This window comes from Canis lupus, chromosome X, assembly GCF_011100685.1.
Source record: "Canis lupus familiaris isolate Mischka breed German Shepherd chromosome X, alternate assembly UU_Cfam_GSD_1.0, whole genome shotgun sequence".
Taxonomy (NCBI): Eukaryota; Metazoa; Chordata; class Mammalia; order Carnivora; family Canidae; genus Canis; species Canis lupus.
Window position 1 is genome coordinate 124,561,820 of NC_049260.1, and position 17,152 is coordinate 124,578,971.

The 17,152-nt window shown below is 38.3% G+C and overlaps 1 protein-coding gene across 3 annotated transcripts in view; it reads left to right on the plus strand.

Moving 5' to 3' along the window:
- Positions 1–17,152, plus strand: part of SPRY3 (sprouty RTK signaling antagonist 3) — a 186,947-nt gene that overhangs the window by 927 nt on the left and 168,868 nt on the right. The gene's annotated exons all lie outside the window — the stretch shown is intronic.

Consider the following 17,152-nt stretch of genomic DNA (forward strand, 5'->3'; position numbering starts at 1 on the left):
ATGATGCTTAGAACAGTGAATATAGTCAAAGGACACGAGTCATTAGGAATGCACATATTCTGCCTATAAGAATTCAAGAACAACACATATTACAAAAAGGACCAAAGCACACTGAAATACTGTTTACAATGAAAATCCAGGACAGAGGGGAAAAAAAATCGAGAACAAGACCAAACAGAACGTACAGATATTTGAAAACGAGAAACTGAGCAGTACTGCAGTTATCAGACATAAAAAACAGTATAATGTCAAAGGGTGATAAAGGAAATGGTTTGTAGAAATCAGAATCAACAAAAGAATGAAATGCTCGCATATTTTTGCCCTGGAATTCTTTCTCTCAACTGCTCTACCGTTACTTGTTCTATTCCAAAAATACTGCTTGTTATTTTGACTCAATTTAGATGTTACCTCCTCTATGAATCGTTCTCTGTCTTCCCAGATAAATTTCTATTTTTTTCCAATGGATTCAATGTGCCCAATGGATCCAATACAGGCCTCGACTGCAGCTATTTTCATTTTGGATTATAGCTTCTCCTTTGCATGCCTTTGTCCTTCAGTGAACAAGTGGCCTCTTGACACCACAAAAAATTACGATTCTTTGAATTTATAAGACCCTACACAAAACCTGACACATAGGATATATTTAGTTGATATTTCTTGAAAATTGTCTACAACTGATTAGACAGAAAAAAAGGCTATACCTACCATGTGAATGAATGTACAGAGGAATGACTGAATAAGGTAAGATTCTACATTTACACTGGCATTCATGCAATTATTAATGAATGCCTACTGTACATCAAGTGCTGTATTCGATTCTGGCTATAAAATGGTAAACAAAAAGCAAATAGAGTCCATGCCCTTATTGAATTTAAAGAACTGATAGAAACTACCCAGGTAAACAGGAAAAGGAACATTTCAGACTAAAGGAACATGATCAAAGGTCCTGTAATACGAAGGAGCATGACAGTAGCAATTAGGGTGAATAAGATCAATAAAGGTAAAGTGACATCAACAGATACAAAATACCCAGAAAGAGGCAGGAAATAGATTAAAGCCTGCTTAAGAATTAAAAAAGGAAGCCAGTTTCTTAAGAATTTAAAAAAGGAAGCCAGTTGCGTTAGAAATAATGACACTTAATAAACCTGCCTTATATGCCAAATGCTGGGTTAAGTCTTTTATAAAACCACTTAAGGTAGTTAATATTATTTTCTCTGCTTTAGGGGTAAGGAAACTGGGGGCACAGTAAGTTGAGAATTTTCCCAGAATCACAGAGCAGTTAATATTATTTTCTCTGCTTTAGGGGTAAGGAAACTGGGGCACAGATAAGTTGAGAATTTTCCCAGAATCACAGAGCAGTTAAATTTCAGAGCTGAGATTCAAACTTAGGTAATCTGGCTCCAAATCTGAAGACAGAAACTATAGTAAAAACTACAAAGAACTCTTTCACAAAACATGTTCATTGTTCCCAGATAATGTAGCATCTAGGAGAAACAATACTAAGTGCTTCAAGAAACAATACCCTGGAGTCATACTGTAATGCTATAGACAGAAGACTTTAGCCATTATTGGCAGTGGTAGTGGTGTCTTTGGTAAGTGATACCACCAAGCAACAATGATCGTAACATATGGATCAGCAACAAGCCAGAGTAGATGAGGAAGAAAATAGATGTTCCAGGTGTTGCTTGGTGAGCCATACATGAGGCTTTAGGCACAGGACTTTACCTCTCTGACCCTCAATTTCTGGTTTCACAAATGGTCATGATAACAGCATCTATATGATAGGGTTCTGATGATTAAATAAAGCAATGTGTATAAAGTACCTAGCCATGTCTGACATAGAGCAAATGCTCAATGAGTATTGGCTGCTATGACCATGATTTTTCTTATCATAATAAGGCGTTTTAGTGACTGAAGGGAGGAAGGTATGACCAACTAGTTAAGATGTGGTTCAGGTACAATCAGAGGAAAGTACCATGGAATATCAGATAAATATTGAATGGGTGAGGGATCCCTGGGTGGCGCAGCGGTTTGGCGCCTGCCTTTGGCCCAGGGCGCGATCCTGGAGATCCGGGATCGAGTTCCACGTCGGGCTCCCGGTGCATGGAGCCTGCTTCTCTCTCTGCCTCTCTCTCTCGCTCTCTCTCTGTGACTATCATAAATGAATAAAAAATTTAAAAAAAAATATTGAATGGGTGAAACAAAAGTTAATTTCCTCTACTTGGCATCAATTGCATTTTTAGTTAGCACTCACTATTGTGTTACAGTTGTCTCCTTGTTGATTTCTCTTATTACAATTTGTATGTGCTTGTGTGTGTGAAGTAGCTGACACTATCTAGCACAGAATGGAAACTTAAAAAGACATTTGTTGAATGAGTGAATTAATTTCTGAATAAAACCCAATAGGTACATATGTGCTCAAAATATTTACAAAATGGTAGTATCTGGGTCCTTTTATGACTTAGCCACACTGGCCTTCCTTACTTTCCTAAAATACACCAGACTTGTTCCAGCTCTGCTTCCAAATATATAATCTGCTCAACTATTTGTCTCCTCCTGCACTGATACCACTTGAGGCCAAGGGTTAGCATTTTTTTTTCTCTGTAAAGGGTCAGATAGTAAATATTTTAGGCTTTGTGGGACACATGCAATCTCTGTCTGTCACTACTCAATTCTGTCTTCATTGGACAAAAACAGCCACAGACAACACTTAAATCATGAGTATGAATGTATTCCATTAAACTTTACTTACAAAAACAGGCAAGATATAGAATTTGGCCAGTGGGCTATGTAAGTTGACAACACTTCCCTAGACCAACTATAAGACTGATGTGTAGGAGCTCTCATCTTTGGCCAACATCTTTATCTTAGTTTTATTAGCATCTTAATGAAGCTTTCATGGTCTCCAAACTTGTTCATAACCTTAAGAGTTGAAAAATAATTCAAACTGTGTATTATGATTTTGAATCTTCATTTATCAAAATGGTCCTTACAAAAACCAGCAACTAGTGATCTTTTAAAAATTAAAAATATAATCAAGAAAAGAAAGAGGAGAACAGCCCAGGTGGCTCAGCGGTTTAGCGCTGCCTTCAGCCCAGGGCATGATCCTGGGATCCTGGGATCCAGTCCCACATTGGGCTCCCTGCAGAGAGCCTGTTTTCTCCCTCTGCCTGTGTCTCTCTGCCTCTCTCTCTCTCTCTCTCTCTCTCTGTGTGTGTGTGTGTGTCTCATGAATAAATAAATAAAAACTTAAAAGTTAAAACTGAAAAAAAGAAAAGAAATAGAAAAAGATTCGTATTAAAAGTTATCTTCATTATGTAAGTACAAGTGACTTCTAATCAGAAAATTTATATTCTGGACATAGTGCAATGTTGAATTTGGCTGAGATTTTGTTCTATGATAACAATTCTATATACTCTATACAGAAATAAGTAAATGCTGAAACTCAGAAATCATCTAGGCCATGCAAATTTCTTGTCATCTACTGCTGGAAAAAAATTGGTGAAACCTGAAAAGTGTATTAATTTGTGTCTGAAGATATGAACAGGGTATGAAAATTTCTGACTAAACAGAAATATGATTCAGCATAAACTCAGTAGCCTGTACAATAACGTTCGCAATGAAGAGGTATTTTATTAGTTGAAAGGGACAAAAACCTACCTGAAACTAACGTTAGTGAAAAAGAGGTTTTTGAAAAGATAATGGGGTGTCTCATGAAATTTAAGTAACGGAACAATCAAAATTTGGAAAGGGCAAGATATAGTTAGGCCTCAAGAATGGTCAAAACTGAGTATTCAAATGGCTCTATCATTCTTTTATCTGTATTCCCCTTGTACATTTGTGCTTGCTCTCACTCTTTCTCCCTCTCTCTCTCTCTTTTCCCCTCTCTCTTTCTTTCTCTCTCCTCTCTCCAATCTCCTTTAAAAGCTTCCTTTGTTTCTCAAGTTCATGCAGTAGGGAACTTATTGTTATTGACACCTTCCTAAATTTTCATCTTACAGCTTCAACCAATGGAGAGAGATACTATGCCACATTGGGTCCTCTGAAAAGCAGATGCCAATATGGAGTTACAAGTCCAGAGATCTATAGTGGGTAATAACTAAGAAGATAAAGAGGAAGAGCAGGAGTAGGCAGGGATAGAATTCAGACCACAGTACAGGTCTGATACTTCCTAAAGGAGAAGAAATTAAGTAGAAATGAGTAGGAAATGCCTCAGCTTGCAGTGCAACTCTATGGAAGTCCCAGCCAGCCCCACTTGGAACTCTAGAGCACCTCAGCTTACAGTGCAACTCTATGGAAGTCCCAGCCAGCCCCACTTGGAACTCTAGAGCAAAGATCACTTATGATAAGAATCCCATGTCGGGCATAAATGGCTCTAGTATCCCTTTGTGCTCAGAAATTACCTGGAGATGCCTAGGATGGGAATGGCCTTGGATCAAATAATGCAAAAATATCCCCACAGTGCTACACCTGGAGGCTATTGTCTGACTCTACTGCTCACAGTAGGTTTTCTCTTGAAAGAAAGTCTGAAAGGCACCTGCCATAGACACTATGGGCCCATATGCATGAATCTGGGAGAGGGATTCACTGTCGAAGTTTAAATCTGGTGCCCATCCAAAGCCAATGAACTTTAGCTAAGTGAGTGATATCACACTATAATAAAGGGTGACCAACCATTCCAGTTTGCCTGAGATTGAGAGATTGCCTGGGATGTGAGACTTTGCTAAAACTGAGATACTGCAGGATAAACTGGGAAGTTGGTCATCCTAGTGTTACCCATGTTAATACGCATGGGAAAGGCATTGAAGGCAATCCTATACAATTGTGAATTGTGTACTATATGAACAGTTGTATTTTACTGCACTTTTATGGAGGAAATTATATGGCATAGAGGTTTTATTGGATTAGGAGGATTTATGAAGGTCTCAGAACTATTCCCTCCACAGTGCCAAAGATTTCAACTTTATTTCTTGTCATATTCACTGTCTTATGCATTTATACATGCTTCATCCATCTAGAATACTTCTCTCACTGAAACCTGCTTACTGTTCTTACTAAACTGTTAGAAATGCCTCTTCTCCATTGCTTTGGTTTCTACAAGGAAGGAGTTCTGTAAATGAATCACATAATGCATGCTTAGCACCTATCATAGAGCATGACAAAAAGTAACAGCTTGTATCAGTCAGGTCTCTTAGTTGCATGCAACAGAAGCTGAATCTGCACGATTTAAGCAAAAAAAAAAAGTTTAATAAATCTATATTATTAATGGCACTAGATTTTGCATGCATGCTGTTACAAATATCATTAAACTTCATAAAATATGCAAGGCAACTGTTTACAGGTATTGAACAATAGCACACAACTGTGATCTATAGTAGAAGAGAAACTCACAGGATAAGCCCCTAGGATCACCTCATTCTTTTCCTGGTGTCAATTTTCTGACCCCAACATAGAGGCCTGGATTCCAAGATGAGCTTGGAAGTCTCACTAAGCTCAGGAGGCAAAGATCAGAGTTCAGAGTAGCTAAGCAGCTGAAATGTGTGGAACAAGGCATTAGTGAAGACAAAATTTTGCAGATTTTGGAATGGTAAACGTATGTCTTGTGGTTTCCAGCAAATCTTTAAAAATAGGGAAAAGGCTATAGAACTTATACTTTTTGTTTTTCTTTTTTTTTTTTTAAGATTTTACTTATTTATTTATGAGACACACAAAGAAAGAGGCAGAGACACAGGCAGAGGGAGAAGCAGGCTCCCTGTGAGGAGCTCGATGTGGGACTTGATCCCAGGACCCCGGGATTACACCCTGAGCCAAAGGCAGATGCTTAACCACTGAGCCACCTGGGCATCCGTAATTCTTGATTTCAAGACTTACTGTAAAGCTGCATTTATCAAATTGGTATGATATTGGAGTAGAAAACAAGTCAATGGAACAGATTAGAATCCAGTTATACATCTACACATATATGGTCATCTATTATCATTATTTTTTGGTATGTTCAACAATTAACCATCAAAGAACATTTGGGCTGTTTCCAGTATTTTTCTACTGTGAATAAAGTTGCTATGAACATTCATGTACAGGTTTTTGTGTAAACACAAGTTTTAATTATTCTGGGCTAAATGCCCAGGAGTATAATTGCTGGATGATGTGGTAGTTACATGTTTAATATTTTAAGAAACTACCAAAATATTTTCCAGAGTGGCGAAAACATTTTACATTTTCACCAACAATGTATGAGAGATCCATTTTCTATGCAACCTTTCCAACGTTTTGTGTTGCCAGTATTTTTTATTTCAGCTGTTTTGATACGTCTGTAGTGATATCTCATTATGGTTTTAACTTGCATTTCCCTGATGACTAATGATATTGAGCAAATTTTCATGTGCTTATTTGCTATCTGTATATTATCTTCACTGAAATTTCTCTTTGTTTTTTGCCCATTTTCTGCTTGGATTGTTTTCTTTATCATTGAGTTTTGAGTGCTCTCTCTCTCTCTTTAAAATTTTTATTTGCATATATATATTCTTCATTTAAATTCAATTTGCCGGGATCCCTGGGTGGCGCAGCGGTTTGGCGCCTGCCTTTGGCCCAGGGCGCGATCCTGGAGACCCGGGATCGAATCCCACATCGGGCTCCTGGTGCGTGGAGCCTGCTTCTCCCTCTGCCTGTGTCTCTGCCTCTCTCTCTTTCTCTCTGTGTGACTATCATAAATAAATAAAAATTTTTTAAAAAAAATAAATAAATAAATTCAATTTGCCAATATATACCATAACACCCAGTGCTCATCTTATCACATGCCCTCCTAAATGCCCATCACCCAGTCACCCCATCCCTCCACCCACCTCCCCTTCAGCAACCCTGTCTGTTCGTTTCCCAGAGTTAAGAGTCTCTCATGATTTGTCTCTTTCTCTAATTTTTCCGCATTCCATTTCCCCTCCTTTGCTTGTAATCCCTTGCACCATTTCTTATGTTCCACATATGAGGGAAACCATATTATAATTGTCTTTATCCTATTGACTATTTCACTCACCATAATACCCTCCAGTTCCATCCATGTCAATGTAAATGGTAAAATGGTAGGCAATCGTCCCTTTTGATGGCTGAGTAATATTCCATTGTAAATATAGACCACATCTTCTTTATCCATTCATCTGTCGATGGACACCGAGGCTCCTTCCACAGTTTGGCTATTGTGGACACTGCTGCTGTGAACACTGGGGTGCAGGTGTCCCGGTGTTTCATTGCATCTGTATCTTTGGGGTAAATATCCCTTAGTGCAATTGTTGGGTCATAGGGCAGGTCTATTTTTAACTTCTTGAGGACCCTCCACACTGTTCTCCAGAGCGGCTGCACCAGTTCACATTCCCACCAACAGTGTAAGAGGGTTCCCCTTTCTCCACATCCTCTCCAACATTTGTGGTTTCCTGTCTTGCTAATTTTCACCATTCTCACTGGTGTGAGGTGGGATCTCATTGTGGTTTTGATTTGTATTTCTCTGATGGCAAGGGATGTAGAACATTTTCTCATGTGCTTGCTGGCCATGTGTAGGTCTTCTTTGGTGGAATTTCTGTTTGTGTCTTCTGCCCATTTCATGACTGGATTGTTTGTTTCTTGGGTGTTGAGTTTAATAAATTCTTTTTTTAAAAAAAAGGTTTATTTATTCATGAGAGGCACACACACACGCACACACAGAGACAGAGAGACAGAGAGACAGGGAGAGAGACAGAGAGACAGAGAGGTAGAGACATAGGCAGAGGGAGAAGTAGGTTCTTCACAGAAGCCAATGAAAAATTCTATCCCGGGACGCCAGGACCACGACCTGAGCCGAAAGGCAGCCGCCCAACTGCTACTTTAATGTCCCAACTTTAATAAGTTCTTTATAGATCTTGGTTACTAGCTCTTTATCTGCTCTGTCATTTGCAAATGTCTTCTCCCATTCTATAAGTTGTCTTTTCGTTTGTGGACTGTTTCCTTTGCTGTGCAGAAGCTTTTTATCCTGATGAAGCCCCAGTAGTTCATTTATGCTTTTGTTTCCCTTGCCTTTGGAGACGTGTCTAGCAAGAAGTCACTACAGCCGAGGTCACAGAGGTTGCTGCCTGTGTTCTCCTCTAGGATTTTGATGGATTCCTGTCCCACATTTAGATCTTTCATCCATTTTGAGTTCATCTTTGTGTACGGTGTGGGAGAATGGTCCGGTTTCATTCTTCTGCATGTGGCTGTCCAATTTTCCCAACACAACTTGTTGAATAAACTGTCTTTTTTCCGTTGGAGATTCTTTCATGTTTTGTCAAATATTAGTTGCCCATGGAGTTGAGAGTCCATTTCTGGATTCTCTGTTCTGTCCCATGGGTCTATGTGTGTCTGTTTTTGTGCCAGCACCACACTGTCTTGATGATCACAGCTTTGTCATACAGATTGAAGTCAGGCATTGTGATGCCCCAGCTTTGGTTTTCTTTTTCAACATTCCTCTGGCTATTCAGGGTCTTTTCTGGTTCCGTACCAATCTTTTGGTATTGGTTGAGACCTGATTTGTGACCCAGTATGTGTGGTCTATTCTAGTTTTTCGCATATAGTTGCTCATAATACATTCTTAAAATGGTTTGCCTTTCCTTGGTGTTGGTTGTGATCTCTCCTCTTTCATTCGTGATTTTATTAATTTGGGTCTTTTATCTTTTCCTTTTAATAAGTCTGTCTAGGGCTTTATCTATTTTATTAATTCTTTCAAGGAACCAGCTCCTAGTTTCATTGATCTGTTTTGGTTTCTATATCATTGATTTCTGCTCTAATATTTCTTATTTCTCTTCTGCTTGGTTTAGGCTTTGTTTGCTCTTCTTTCTCCAGCTACTTTAGGTCTGAGTTTAGTTTGTGTTTTTGAGATTGCTCTAATTTTTTGATAGAGGATTGTATTCCCATCTTAGGACCACCTTTGCTGTATCCCAAAGATTTTGAACTGTTGTGCTTTCATTTTCATGAGTTTGCATGAATCTTTTTAATTCTTCTCTAATTTCCTGGTTGAACCATTCATTCTTTAGTAGGATGCTCTTTAACCTCCAAGTGTTTGAGCTCCTTCCAAGTTCCCTCTTGTGGTTGAGTTCAAGTTTCAAAGCATTGTGGTCTGAAAATATGCAGGGAATAATCCCAGTCTTTTGGTATTGGTTGAGACCTGATTTGTGATCCAGTATGTGTGGTCTATTCTGGAGAATATTCCTTGTGTACTTGAGAAGAGTGTGTATTCTGTTGTATTAGGATGGGATATTCTGTATGTATATCTATGAAGTCCATCTGGTCCAGTGTGTCATTCAAAGCCCTTATTTCTTGTTAATCTTCTGCTTAGATAATCTGTCCATTGCTGTGAGTGGGTTGTTGAAGTCTTCTAATATTAATGTATAATTATCTATGTATCTCTTTGCTTTGATTATTAATTGGTTGATATAGTTGGCTGCTCCCAACTTAGTTGCATAAATATTTATAATTGTTAGATCTTCTTGTTGGATAGACACTTTAAGTATGATATAGTGTCCCTCTTCATCTCTTACTAGTCTTTTGTTTAAAATCTAATTTATCTAATATGAGAATTGCTACCCCAGCTTTCTTTTGAGGTACATTTGCATGGTAAATGGTTCTCCACCTCCTCATTTTCAGTCCAAAGGTGTCCTTAGGTGTAAAATGAGTCTCTTGTAGACAGCATATTTATGGGCTTTTGCTTTTTTATCCAATCTGATACCTGTGTCTTTTGAATGCATTTAGCCCATTCACATTCAGAGTAACTATTGAAAGATATGAATTTAGTGCCATTGTATTATCTATGGTCCGTGTTTCTACAGATTCTATTTCTTTGGGCTCCCTCTCTGCTTACAGGGTCCCCCTTAATATTTCTTTCAGGGCTGGCTTGGTGGCCACATATTCTTTCAGTTTCTGTTCATCCTGGAAGCTCTTTATCTATCCTTCTCTTCTGAATGACAGCCTTGCTGGATAAAGTATTCTTCGCTCATGTTTTTCTGATTTAGTACCCTGAATATATCATGCCAGCACTTTCTGGCCTGCCAGGTCTCTGTGGAGAGGTCTGCTGTTTATTTAATATTTCTCCCATCATGTGTTAGGAATATCTTGTCTCATGCTGCTTTCAGGATTTTCCCTTTATCTCTGAAATTTGCAAGCTTCACTATTATATGTCAAGGTGCTTATCTATTTTTATTGATATTGGGAAGGGTCCTTTCTACATCTTGGATATGAATGTCTGTTTCCTTCCCCAGATTAGGGAATCTCAGTTATGACTTACTCAAATATACCTTCTGGCCCTTTCTCTATATATCCCCAGGAATTCCAATAATACTGATTTAAAAAAAATTGTTGCTTATCTCTCAGAGGCTCTTCTCATGGGCTCATAGTTGTTTTTCTCTCTTTTCTTCAGTTTGCTTCCTTTCCATCAACTTGTCTTCTATGTCACTTATTCTCTCTTCTGTCTCATTTACCCTAGCTGTTAGAGCATTCAGTTTAGACTGCATCTCATTTGAAGAATTTTAAATTTTGGCCTGATTAGATCTCATTTTTGCACTAAGAGATTCTCTGGAGTCTTTTATGCTTTTTTTCAAGCCCAACTAGTAACTTTATAGTTGTTATCCTGAACTCCATTTCTGTCATCTTACTTAAATCCATATCCTTTAGATCTGTGGCAGAGAGTATTACTTCTGATTCTTTCTTTTGTTGTGAATTCCTCTTTCTAGTCATTTTGTCTAGCGAAGAATGGCTGTATGAGTGGGCAGAGTAAAAAATATCAACCACGACCCAAGCAAAATATACACTAGATAATTCCAAAGAGGTCAGGAACCAGAAGATAAAAGAAAAAAGATTAAAACAAAGAAAAGCAATAGAAAAGAGAGAAAAAATGGGGGGGGGGGGCAGATGGAGGTGAGAGGGGAGAGAGAATATGACCTCAGAGTGGGCAAAATAGGCTGATCGACTTGGTTCTAAGTGTATTTTGGTTTGTTTGTAAAAAGATACTAGATTCCAAAATTATAAAAAGCAAAACATATATATACACAAAAATAAAATTGAATACATTGAAAGGCAGTAAAAAATGAATAATATATCTATAATATGTAATAGTAAAATATGAAGGCTAAAAAGGAAAAGACAAAAACAGAGTTAAAATAAGAACCTACTTGAAAGAAGAAAAAAGTTAAACAATTGGAAAATTTTGAACAGAAAAACAAATCATAGGAAAATAAAGCCTTTAGTTCTAACGCTATTTTCCCCAATCCTGGAGTTTTGCAGTCCTGTTTGGTCAGTAAACTTGCTGTTCACCTGTTCTTCCAACTGGTCATTCGGGGGAGGGGCTGCTGCGCTGATCCTTAGGAGTCTGTGTCTGGTGGGAGATGCATCACCCTTTGCCAGGGGGCAGGCCAGTATAAGTTGTTTGCTGTGTGAGACTTTGGCTCCCTGGAGGCTTTCCGTGCCTCTTTAGGGGGCAAAGACAAAAGTGGCCACACACACAGATCTCCAGCCACAGACATGAGGGATCCTGGCATGTGCCAAACTCTGCAGACTTCTAAGGTGCCCACCTACTCAAATCCTCCTGGGCGCAGATAAAAGGACACTGATTTATGCAATTTGTATGGTTCCGGCAGGGAGAGCCTCTGCCCATTTGAGCTTGCACCTGCTCCACCCCTCTCTGAAGAAGCCAAAGGTTGCTCTGTTTCTGTCTGTTGCAGGGCCTGGCACAGAGAGCATTCACAGTGGAGCGCTCACCTGCTCCACCTCTTTCAGAGGAAGGTGGAGGGTTGCTGTGTTCTAGTCCTTTGCAGGGACCCAACATGGAGAGCGGCCACTGGATCCAGCCATAGTTCGGGGTTTATGGCAAAACAAGTTGAGCCTCCCCCCAGGCTCGCTAACCTAAACCAGTTTCCCCAGTCCAATGCTTGGGGACTTAGCCAACTCAGGCATCCTTGTTCTTTCTGTGCCTCTGGGAATATTGAGGTCCTGCTCTCCCACCCGTGACTCTGCCCCACTTCATCACTGTGCCCCTTTCAGGCAGGGAATACTCTCACAGGAGCAGATTTCTTACAAAAGCTCCATCTTGCCACCATTTATCTTCCAATACATCCCCTCCATTTCTCTTCTTCTCAATCCCACCTTGTGAACAATGGTCACTTTTCTATTTGTGGAGTTCCAGCTGTTCTTTCCTTACATCTCGGGTTGAAATGATAGGTGTTCAGGATGGTTTGATAGTTATCCAGCTATATTTAAGGGGAATAGATGAAATGAGGATCCCTACTCTTTCACCATCTTGCCTCTTTCTCTCTCTCTCTCTCTCTCTCTCTTTTTAAATTTTATTTATTTGAGAGAGAGAGACAGAGGTAGCGAGAGAGAATATGAGCAGGGAGGAGAGGGAGAAGCAGGCTGTCTGCTGAACACAGAGCCTGACCTGGGGCTCCATCCCAGGACCCCAGGATCATGACTTGAACCAAAGGCAGATGCTTAACTGACTGAGCCACCCAGGTGCCCTGAGAGCTCTTTATATATTTATGATACCAATTTTTTGTTGGGTACTTGGTTTATAGACATTTTCTTCCATTTCTGTTGCTTGTCTTTTTCATTCTTTTGAGTAGTCTACAGGGTAAAAGTTTTGACTTTTAATGAGATTCAATTTATCAATGTTTCCTTTGTTGCCTATGCTTTGGGTATTAAGTGTAAGAACTCTTTGCCAGGCCTATATCCCAAGTATTTTTGCATGTTTTATCTAAGAGTTTTATATATTCATATTTTACATTTAAATTCATGATCCATTTTGAGTGAGTTTTTGATAAGGTGTGAGATGTAGGTTGAAGTTTATGTTTTTGCCTATGGATGTCCAGTTGTCCCAGGACAACTGCTTGAAAGACTGTCGTTACTCCATTGAATTGCTTTTCTATCTTTGTCAAAAATTATTGGCCCATATGTGTATGGGTCTATTTCTTACTTTTTAATTCAGTTCCATTGTTGTGTCTATCCTCCTGCCAATACCACACTGCCTTGATTACTTCAATTAACTTTTTCTAAAGTCACCAAGGCCATTAAATAGGGAAAGGAATAAACCACTGAATATTGAAGAAAATGAACCTCAAATCTACCTCATACCATACACAAAATTTAATTTAGGATGAATCATGGACATAAACCAAAATGCCAAAACAAAATGCATAAACAAATGCCAAAACCTTGGAACATAAAGAGAACATGGAAGAATAGCTTCATGATCTTGAGTTAGGCAAATATTTCCTAGAATAGAAAAAAAATTATAAAGGGAAAAATGGATAAATTCAACTTCATCAATATTAAAAACATTTGCACATCAAAGACATTATTATGAAAATGAAAATATAAGCCATGGAATAGGGAGAATATAGTCATGATCTGTTTACATTACAAGGGTCAGATATCTAGAATACATAAAGAACTCTTAAAAAAAAGTAAAAACACAAACTCAATTAGAAATAGGCAAAAGACTTGAACATATACTTTACAAAAGAAGATATAAATGATCAATAAACACATGAAAAGATGTTCAATGTCATTTACTCCTTAGATGAAGGGGAAAAAATCGCAAAACAACTCACCAACTAAAATGTATAAAATTTTAAAATGATTATACTACCAAATACTGGTGAGAATGTTGAACAATTTGAATTTTCATAACTTGCTGATGGCAAAATAAAATAAAATGGCACAATTGCTTTAGAAAACTATTTAGGGGATCCCTGGGTGGCGCAGCGGTTTAGCGCCTGCCTTTGGCCCAGGGCGTGATCCTGGAGACCCGGGATCGAATCCCACGTCGGGCTCCCGGTGCATGGAGCCTGCTTCTCCCTCTGCCTGTGTCTCTGCCTCTCTCTCTCTCTCTCTCACTGTGTGCCTATCATAAATAAAAAATAAAAAAAAATTAAAAAAAAAAAAGAAAACTATTTAGCATGTTCTTATAGAGTTAAACATATGCTTTCCTTTTTTCCCAGGTTTTAATTTTAATCCCAGTAAGTTAACATACAGTATAATAATAGTACCACCTCTTCTATAGCCATTTGCCAGTCGATGGACACTTGGGCTGCTTCCATAATTTGGCTGTTTTAGATAATGCAGTTATAAACACCAAGGTGCATGTGTCCCTTCACATCAGTATTTTTGTACCCTTTAGGTAAATCCCTAGTAGTACAGTTGCTGGATTGTAGGGTAGTTTTATTTTTGACCCTTTGAGGAACCTCCATGCTGTTTCCCAGAGTGGTTGCACCAGTTTGCAATCCCGGCAACGGTGTAAGAGGGTTCCTTTTCCTCTGCATCCATGACAATACTTGTTCCCTGTGTTGTTGATTTTAGGCATTCTGAGAGTTGTGAGGAGATATCTCATCGTGGGTTTTGATTTGTATTTCCCTGATGATGAGTAATGTTGAGCATCTTTTCATGTGTCTGTTTGTGTTGGAGGATTGTTTATCTGCAGTATATCAATCTAAACTTTGATTATTTGTGAGCATGTTTTCTAAATAGATTTATTGAGATAGAGTTCATGTATCAAGCTGTTCACATATTTAAAGCATATAGTCGAATGACTTTTAATGTATTCACAGAGTTGTGCATGCATCCATCATTACAATCACATTTAGAACACTTTTGTTACCCTAAATAGAAACTCTGCAATCCTTAACCATTGTATCCCAACCCCCAAACCTGCCACTGGCAACCACTAATTCATTTTCTGTCTCTATAGATTTGCCCGTGCTGATCTTTTTATATGAATCAAATTATACAATGTGTGGTCCTTTGTGGCTAGATTCTTTGACTTAGTTTAATATTTTCAAGGTCAATTCATGCTGTAGCATGTATCAATACTTTATTTCTTTATATGACTGAATAATATTCTATTATATAAATATGCCACATTTTGTTTATCCATTTTTCAGTTGATGGACATTTATATTGTTTCCACTTTATGGCTTTTGTGAATAATGGTGCTATGAACATGTGGTATAAATTTTTGTGTGGAGGTGTGTTCTCTTTTTTCTGATAGTGGAATTTCTGGTTCATGTGGTAACACCATTTAACCATTTGAAGAACTGTGAGATTGTTTTCCACAACACCTGCATGATTTTACATTTTCCCTAGTAATGTATGAGGGTTCCAATTTCTCCACATTTTTGTCAACACTTGCTATTTTCTCCTCTTTTTAAATTGTTGCTGTCTTGGTGGGGGTGAAATGGTATCACATTATGTTTCAGATTTGCATTTTACCTAAGGACTAATGATGTTGAGGTCTCTTACATGCATATTGGCCATTTGCCTATCTTCTATGGGAAAATTTCTATTAAAATCTATTGCCCATTTTAAAATTTGATTATTTGTTATGTTATTGAGTTGTAAGAGTGCTGTACATATTGTGGATACAAGACCTTACTAGATAAAAGATTTGCAAAATACTCTTCTATTGTGTGCATAGTATTTTCACTGTCTTAATGGTGTCCTTTGAAGTGCAAAAGATTTTAGTTTTCATGATGTACACTTTAACCATTTAAAAAAAATATTCTTGTCTGTGCTTTTGGTGTCATATCTGTGAAGCTATTGCCTTAATAACCATTCATGAAGATTTACACCTATGTTTTCTTCAAAGAGTTTTATAGTTTAAGCACTTACATTTAGATCTGTTATCCATTTTGAATTAATTTTTGTTTTGTTTTTTTTTAATTTTTATTTATTTATGATAGTCACAGAGAGAGGGGCGCGCAGAGACACAGGCAGAGGGAGAAGCAGGCTCCATGCACCGGGAGCCCGATGTGGGATTCGATCCCGGGTCTCCAGGATCGCGCCCTGGGCCAAAGGCAGGCGCCAAACCGCTGCGCCACCCAGGGATCCCTCCATTTTGAATTAATTTTTGTATGTGATGTGATATAGGGGTCCAAGTTCATTCTTTTGCACTATGGGCATATTTTTAACGTCTCATTTTTTTAACTCCCAAATTGTTTTTATTTTTATTATTTTTATTTTTTTTAATTTATTTTTTATTGGTGTTCAAATTGCCAACATATAGCATAACACCCAGCGCTCATCCCATCAAGTGCCCCCCTCAGTGCCCGTCACCCAGTCACCCCCACCCCCCGCCTACCTCCCCTTCCACCACCCCCTAGTTCGTTTCCCAGAGATTTTATTTATTTATTCAGGAGACAGAGAGAGAGAGAGAGAGAGAGAGAGAGAGAGAGACTGAAGCAGAGACACAGGCAGAGGGAGAAACAGGCTCCACGCAGGGAGCCCGACGTGGGACTCCATCCCGGGACTCCAGGACCACGCCCTGGGCCGAAGACAGGCGCTAAACCGCTGAGCTACCCAGGGATCCCTTAATGTCCCATTTTTAAGTAAAAAAATATCACATGGTAAATGTTCTCTCAGTTTAGCTTTCTCACTTCCATGTGACCTGAGATATCATTAACATTTGTTAGGAAGCCAAAACTTCATGATCATTCTACCCTAAAGATCTTTCATTAGAAACTAGAACTGGCATCTCTGACTTTTAAAATAACTCTTCTAATTCATTATTTTCTTTTACAAAATGATTTACTTTTTTGAGGCATAATTAACACAACATTACATTACATTTCAAGTGTACAACATATTGATTCCATATTTGTATATATTATAAAATGATCGCCACGATAAGTTTAGCTAACTCCCATTGCCCATACATATTTACAAAATTTTGTTTTGTTGTAATAAGGATTTTTAAGATTTACTATCTTAGCAACCTCCAAATATATGCATTATAGCATTATTAACTATAGTCACCATACTAATCATTATATCCCCATGACTAGTTTATTTTATAACTGGAAATTTTTGATTCTCTTCACCCATTTCACCTGCCCCCACTGCCTGCCTCTGGCAACCACCAATTTGTTCTTTGTGTCCTTGAGTTCTTTTTTTTACATACCACATATAAGTGATATCATATGGTATTTGTCTTTCTTAGTCTGAATTATTTCACTTAGCATAATACCTTCTATATTGTCCATCTACGTTGTCACAAATGGAAAGATTTCCTTATTTTGGATAGTCAAAGCAATCTGGAGAAAGAACAAAGCTGGAATTATCACACTGATTTCAAACTATACTACAAAGCTATGGTAATCAAAAAAGTATGATA